The 8,761-nt window shown below is 33.1% G+C and overlaps 1 long non-coding RNA gene across 1 annotated transcript; it reads right to left on the bottom strand.

Moving 5' to 3' along the window:
• Positions 1-6,814: 6,814 nt before the first annotated feature.
• LOC132616029 (uncharacterized) lies at positions 6,815-8,761 on the bottom strand. Its single transcript, XR_009572942.1, has 3 exons — positions 8,554-8,761; positions 8,078-8,124; positions 6,815-7,169 (listed from the first exon to the last, which is right to left on the bottom strand). It is a non-coding gene; the product is annotated as an uncharacterized LOC132616029 (long non-coding RNA).

The raw sequence follows: 8,761 nt of genomic DNA, 5'->3' as shown, positions 1-8,761 counted from the left end.
TGAACCCGAGGCCTCTGGTTAAGGGAGGAGCAACCACATCCACTGCACCACATAATGTTAAGAAATTTAACTTGAGTTAACTCAAGTTTCTCTTTAACTCATGTTTCCTAACTCGTAATTACAAAAAAAAAAAAAAAAAAACTTTTAAAAACTTCATAAAGAAAGTTAACTCAAGTTAAATTTCTTATTACAAAAAGTTAAAAGTTTACCATAAAAATTGGAGTTACGTTAACTTTTTTCTAATTTGTTTTTTATAATAAAAAAGTTAATCTCAAGTTTTCTAATTTTATGATAAAAGAAGTTAGACTTTTACCATGAAATTTTAATAAAGAAAATTATCTTAAGTTCCCTTTATTAAAATTTTACCATGAAACACTTTAATATGTAACTTTTTTTTAATGAATAAAGGGCATTAAGAGCAATAATTGATTAAAGGGGAACAAATAAACATACATGGATAAGTGTTATTGTTTTACCCTTAAATGAGGATAAGCATGATGTACATGGAATGTGCTCATACTTTGCTAAAATGTGGGGTCGTATGGTTGAGATTTTGTTGGGACTCATTTAAGGCAAAAATTAGTGCGTTAGATTTGTTCCGTCCAATTAACTCAATTACTACATTAAGGTATTTTGGTATCATTTTTTTTGTTGGGAAAACATCACGGATGCCTACTCAAATAATATTTTTTACCCTAGATGTCCCCCGTTATGATACCAACATGGTATATAAATATACCATGATGGTATCATGGAAGATGCTTTAGTCCTTCTCTTAGTTCTCCATGATACCATCATGGTACATAATATACCGAGACGGTATTATGAATGATCATGTTCATTTGTTAAAAATGACACACTTTTTTCGAAAAAAACCCTTTATGATACCATCGTCTTATATACATATACCGTGATGGTATCATAAAGGACTGCTTCAGTCTTTCACCGAGACACTCTTCATGACCATGGTACCATCATGGTATATAAATATACCGAGACGGTATCATGGATGATTGTTTCATTCATTCTCTTAGTCCTCCATGATACCATCGTGATATATAAATATACTGTGATGGTATCACAGAGAGAAAATGATACCATCATTGTATACAAATATACTGAGATGGTATATCATGGAGGACTGTTTCATTCCTTCTCTTAGTCCTCCATGATACCATCGTGATGTATAAATATACTGCAATGGTACTACGGAGAGGAAGGGGTTTGGCCGAAGGTTATGTCGGGTAAATATTTTCAGCCGGCGAGGGTAGAAGCGAAAATAGTTTGGGAGAGGGCATGGCGGGTAAATATTTTGTATTTTGGGGGCAATTAGTGATGTTTTCCCTTTTTTTAAATTTTTTATGGCGGGGATTTTGGTTCATTGACTCTTTTATTGGGTCATTTAGGTTCCGGACTTGTTGGTAGGCTAGTATGTTTCAATGTCAAAGCTTAAGATCAGATTTCAGAATGATAAGAGTGAAAATATATTTTTACCGGATGTTTAATTTACACCAAATTATAATCAACTGCTATTTGTTAAGTATTTTAATAAAGTGAAAATATATATTAACTAACATGGTTAGGTGAAAAAAATTATTTACTCGCATATCATGCCTCTATTGATTTGGAGTAAACACACGTGGAAATATCATGTTACTACTACCCTTGATATTACATAGGTGAAGATAAATTTTTGAGTGTATGGATTCTAAATTCTAGAAGAAGACAACTTACGGAGTATAAGTTTTAATACATATTAAGCAAATTTTGAACACAAATACAAGATTTAAATTAAAGCTATCGAATTTACCATAAATAAAACTATGTCTACGCCCTACTTGATAAGTGTCGGTAACCTCTGCTCTAAGATCTTGGAGTTATTTTTTGGTGGATTATGGTTAATTACAAGTTCATATACCTTTAATCGACCGTTTATTTTTTTAATTATTATAATAATAAAGTAATAGAATTAGCTTCTATTACATAAAAGTAATTAAACCTATTCACTGTAACACTAAATTTAAAATATTTTCTAACAAATTGATAATTAACCAAAATGACCAACATTAAAGTCGAAGAGAGTAGTATAAATGACACGTGTTTTACAAAAACATAAGAAATCCACTACCCAAATTATGAGAAAACCCCAGTCTTTATCATCTTGTACTCGTGTTCCAATCTACTTGTCATAATTAATTTTTTACACGTATTTTAAAAAATATTAAATAATAAAAATTAGATCTTTGATTAATTGATTCTTCTTTATTTTTTGATTCTCCTACACATTAATATCTCTCTAATTCACTTCCTTATATTAAGGTTAATTACAAACATTTTCTTTAATTTTCTGAATAACAAGTTTTTAGAACAATTACTTTTGATAAACATGACAAAGGAGGAGTACTAACCTAAATTGTGGTCCAAAACATTAGTGGCTGTCACAATTAATTGAAACGCTTTAATGAAATGGCAATTATTTGAGTATTTAAGAATATAGTTGGACTTTGTCCCTCAACTTATTAGTTCTAACTAAATTCAAGAAATGAAAGTACATGATACAACCATGTGCCATTGCAAAAGAGGTCACATCCTAAAGCCCCCTTCTATCTTACTTTGTCTTTTGTACGTAAATGTTTTTTTCTTTTCTCTCATCTAGATTTAATAGTTTTGGTTTCTCTTGTGTAAATGGTAATATGACCAATTGTAAGAGTAAATTGAAAGAAAATAGTTTTAATTTCTTAAATTGCACAAAGATTTTTTTTTTAAAGGTACAAGGATATTACCCCGAATTGGATACTTTTACATATCAAATCATTGAACTAAAAGGTCACCATAAATTTCCAATGGCTGTTTATGTCGGAATGCCATAAAAAATATGAAATTTTCCGAGGTAAAATTTGTCGAGAGATTTTCGTCAAACCAATGTCACCTATTTTTATTTACGAACAAACCTTAAATAAAGGATGATGAATAGAATTGTAGTGTAGCAATTTTACTCGTCCTCGCTACTAAGGATGTAGTGGGATGGAAGAAATACTTTCATTTTCAAACATAAATCTCGAGCTCGAGCCTTATTCATAGGGGAATTATTGGTAGAATACGTAGCATGAATCTGAATTAATCATGCAGTAAATTTCAATTATTATTTGTCGTCAGTGATGCAGGGTTCAACTTTCCCTCCTGTCGGCTTAGTGGATCAATTTTCCAAAAATAAATTACTCTATAAAGAAAAACGTTAACAGTTTCAAAAGTCAAACTAGTCATTGACTAATAGTCTAATACTACAGAAGAGGGTCTTTTTATCGTGACTAAGACATAAATCTTTCATTATTCAAAATTTTGTGGTACTATGTGAAATTAATTAAAAAGGAGACTTATATGTTCCAAAGTTAAGGAGGACAACCTTAGGTTAGGAGAAGTTGGTTGAAATAGTCTTTCTTAATCACCGACTTTCCTTCAAATCTTAATTGCAATGCTCTGAGAGGTCTTAATTAGCATGAAGAATAATACAGTACCTACTTGTATTGGTGAATATATATATATATAAGAATTACAGTCAATCATCAAGTTAGTCAAACCATAAACTTGTTTAACTATGTAAGAATCAGCTTGTGGACTCGCTTCATTCGGTACTGGACAGCAGGGAGCCGAAACGATCCAGCAGCAAGAATTAACAAGACTTAAATTGATTACGTTGCTTGTGACCTCATTCTTATAATTTAGCTTGTTGACCTAATTAATGCTAAACACTACTAAGTGATTAACAAAAGTTAAGATATAGATTAAAAAAAAATAGTTTAAATTATATTCGCTAACAATTGTGAAAATAATATGCACAATCATATTACTTTAAGGGTAAGAGTTTAAAATTTGTGCATTGCAGTGTAAAAGTATTATACAAATTATAGGTAATCTCTTGATAAGCAATAGATTGTAATCTATTAAAAATGTTAACTAACCTGCTGTCATAGGACAAAAGTTAACTTAAAATTTTAAGCTAATTATTAGTAAGCCGTCTCTATTGATAATCTGGTGACTAACCTACTATAATGGGTTGAAGAACATTGATCGTGCAAAAACACTTTACAATGTGAATGTAATGAATTAAATCCAAAATTTTAATATGTCAATCGTGGATTTTATATCATTTAGTTGCAACAACTTTTCAACTAACTTCTCAAGCTGTTTAATACACAATCGTTTTCATAAGTTAACCGCTCAACCAATTATTAAATGTTATTGTACCGAGTAATGAATTTGAAGTAGAAACGATCATGGAGTTCTCATGAATTTTTGTGTTGCGGAATCAAATCAAATAATTGCTAAAATTATTGTCATTGAAGTAGGCTCAATTCTTGTCATTTTAGCACATTTCTTCATTTATTTTCTCCAAGTATTTATATAAAGTTGAAGACCACACGTAAACAAAGAGTCCGGAGCCTAAAGGTATAAAAATACACGGTCTTTACCAAAAGGGGATGACAAAAAATTAATATACCAAAAGAGGTATATCGTGGATCAGCCCACGATATACACCAAAATATTTTTTCCCTGTCAGACGTAATCAACGAAAAAAAAATAAAAAATTATTGTATAACGTGGACTGATCCACGTTATACAATTTATATTGTATAACGTGGATTAGTCCACGTTATACAACTTATATTATTAACGTGGCTGATCCATTCTGCCCTATACTTGCCAACACAATAAGGTGTTCTTGTGACAAATTCCATTTCATATCTTGTTTGCCTAAAGACGGATTACAATATACTAGCGAAATGTGACAAGATTTAGAATAGACTGGACGTGAGCTATAGTAAGGTCTAATACTCTATTTCTATTTATTTGGGACAAGACGGCAAGAAAAATCAAAACTTGTTATAATCCGACTTTCCCCTGGATATAACTTATGAGCATGTAGATGCAAAATCAACTAAACTACACATAAATACAATGCGGAAACTTTTCAAACTAGAACACAGTGTCACCAGGTATATTCAGTGTGATGGATTGTGAATAGCTAGCTAACTACGCATTCATTTTTGGAAGTGAAATAAACAAAGAAACAAATGCCATTGTTAGTGAACAGAAGCAAATACCTCTACAACTATCACCGGCAATGTATGCTAAGACAGAAATGTAACTATTTTCACTCTCTAAGGTCACAATAAACACATACAGGAACATGTCTTCACCATTTTTGGGTAGACTAAATTTGAAGTCTGTTATTGGTAAATAGTTAAGAGGAAGCAAGGACACCATTTCAGTGCATAAAATTGCAGGTACACATACGCATACTCTTGAAAGGTTATTAAATTATACAACTTAATGAGTGAAAGGCATCCACTACTACTGGTGGGCGCAAAGCTATTAAACTCATAACGCGTCAACTGTGTTCAATCGAAAGTCCGTAAAAGTAGAAGAAAGTTATTAAAACATTTCAAAAAATCTCCAATCAAAAACCAGTAAGTAATGCAAGTATCAACTTATTTATGTGTAGTTTAGTTGATTTTGCATCTACATGCTCATAAGTTATATCCAAGGGAAAGTCGGATTATAACAAGTTTTGATTTTTCTTGCCGTCTTGTCCCAAATAAATAGAAATAGAGTATTAGACCTTACTATAGCTCACGTCCAGTCTATTCTAAATCTTGTCACATTTCGCTAGTATATTGTAATCCGTCTTTAGGCAAACAAGATATGAAATGGAATCTGTCACAAGAACACCTTATTGTGTTGGCAAGTATAGGGCAGAATGGATCAGCCACGTTAATAATATAAGTTGTATAACGTGGACTGATCCACGTTATACAATTTTTTTTTTTCGTTGGTTACGTCTGACAGGGAAAAACGATATACCCCTTTTGGTATATTAATTTTTTGTCATCCCCTTTTGGTAAAGACCGTGTATTTTTATACCCTTTAGGCTCCGGGACCCCGTAAACAAATAAGTTGAATCAATGCTTCATTTCAAATAGATAAAAAGCAAAACCAGTATACAATCATAATTAATATGTCGCTAAAGTAGGTGGAGACATTATATGGAGTAGAAATAGTATATTTTCAAACATCTAAATTTAACTAGAATTGGTAATCTACGTTTAAAGCAAGAATGGTATTTCAGGCAAAGAGTGACAAAATTAAGTGGAATATAGACAAGTTTCTTTGTTTAAACTTTAAAGTGATATTTATTAAAACCTATATGTGTTTTATCATTTTATCTTAATTTTTCTACGTTTAAAGTTTAAACTAGTAGGGATTGATCATATCACTCTTCAATATTCATAGTGCTCCAGTAGGATCAGTTATTTCAATACTCAACAATTTGTCTTTTAAGAACAAATTATGAGTTATCGGTAAGCACAAACATCCTATTAGAGCTCCCATTTTTGGTCTACCCTATACCAAAAGAGGCTTTTAGTGACAATATATTTTCCTTTTAGCGACAATAGTTATTGCCACAAAAACATTTACCAGCAATTGGTTAATGCCATTAGATCCAAGGTCACTAAAGCCTTTAGCGGCATTTATTGTGTCACGACCCAACCCCGTAGGCCGTGACTAGTGCCCGAACTGGACACTCGTGTACACACCTGTTATCTGTAATCAATCCGCAACTAAACATAATATGGAACTTATACAGACGAAATGTTGTCTCGAAACTGTCACACACATATATATATATATATATATATATATATATATATATATATATATATATATATATATCAAGGCCACCTGTCTCCTGAGGAGTCACAACCATCAAAAGATAACATAGTACGCAAGCCGACAAAGCTATCATAACGTGTGGGAACGTCCCAACTATACACACGCAAGCCGACAAGGCTGCCACTACATACAACATCCCAAAATATGTATATACGCAAGCCGACAAGGCTGCCACTACGAATGGGAACGTTCCAAAATATAAGTCATATAGACACAACTGAACAACATATATACACAACTCACACATATGTCTACAGACCTCTAAGAGTACTAATAGTGAAATATGACGGGACAGGGCCCCGTCGTACCCCTGGACAACCATATATAAATACATCAGAAGATCTGTACCAAAAGTCTAGGCTCCGGAACAACGGAGCTCTCCAAGACAGCTGACTGGAAATCCTAAGCTGGGGGATCACCGAATCGAGTGTTTGTACCTGCGGGCATGAAACGCAGCCCCCCGAAGAAAGGGGGTCAGTATGGAATATGTACTGAGTATATAAAGCATGAAATACATTAAGGAAGATCATAACTGAAGTGGAGAGTCCAGGGGACAAGTATGATAATCAAGAAATCACTGTACCTGTGCCTTACGAAATAAAATCATGCATATCATTATCATATACCATACCCGGCCCATTATGGGACTCGGTGAATAAAATCATATTATCATATCATCATATACCATACCCGGCCCATTATGAGACTCGGTGAATAAAGTCGTGTACACGTATACCATACCCGGCCCATCATGGGACTCGGTGCCATAATCATATCATCATATCATCACATCATCATATACATATACCGTACCCGACCCTCTAGTGAGGGACTTGGTGAACAATGCAGTGAAACTGTGCACGAATACATACCCGGCCCGGGACTCGGTGAATGATACAATAACAGTATGCACGAGTAGAATATCATGAGCAACCATATGAAACTAAATCATCATCTGAGACTCAATAGAATAAAAAGAATAATTAACACTCGAGTATCAAAGGCGATAGTCATATTGAGTACCCTTTAAATGTCACTATGTACTATATCAAATAGAGCCTCAGGAATCATAGACATATATCAAGATAATATGAAATAGCTTATGGAAGTCAAGGACATTAGTCATCGTAGAGTTTCTGAGGATAGGATCTTATATATACCGACTATTATCCAACGTGTGGAAAACTTGAGAGGCAAGCTCAATTATTTTAAGAGTTCTAACATCAAGAAGTGAATAAGAATCATGAATCACATTCGAACTTATGAATAGAATTACCCCAACGCTCATATCATACATCACTTACATCTAAGACATGCTAAAGAAAGAAGGGACAACTTTACATACCTGCTGAAGGTTAATCGCACTCTCGTTCGCTTCGTCGTCCCTTTAGCCTATTTAATATAAAAGTAACGCTATCGTTAGTAACTATATTTCCTAGCTCATAAATCTGCAACCAACCGCCTATAGAACTTATTCTTTAACTTATACTTTCTCGATTAGGGTTTTCATTAGTTAAGGACTTAACGGAATCGGGCAGCATTTCCCCTATATATTCGCCTAACCTGAACTTCCAATTATCCTCCTGTTATCACAGAAATACCAACAATGACAGTAATAGCAATATTCATATAGAATCCTTACAATTCAGCCCATAAACAACTCTAACAATCCAATACCCCTTTTTAATCCTTTTCAATCCACAATTTCGTATAACAACAATTTCATGTAATTTCTTACTTCCAATTTCATCCAATCCAATTTTTAATAATTCCATTACAACACTATTAACACAATTACACCACAAAATAAGAAAATCTTACCTAAATTTTCTCGGAGGAATTTCTACACTCAATTGCTCCAATTTCACAATTTCTTCTTCGTCAATTCAATATCCAATGTTGCTACCACCTCCTTGAACTTGTAATTCACTTGAAACTTAATCAAAATGGCATCAAAATGGCAACAAAATAAATTTTTCGAATCAGCCATGGCTGGCCAAGAGTAGCCATGGAGATAGAATGTTCTCCC

This window comes from Lycium barbarum, chromosome 10 (assembly GCF_019175385.1).
Source record: "Lycium barbarum isolate Lr01 chromosome 10, ASM1917538v2, whole genome shotgun sequence".
Taxonomy (NCBI): domain Eukaryota; kingdom Viridiplantae; phylum Streptophyta; class Magnoliopsida; order Solanales; family Solanaceae; genus Lycium; species Lycium barbarum.
The sequence above is the reverse complement of the archived record's forward strand: the minus strand, read 5'-3'. Positions and strand labels throughout refer to the sequence as shown.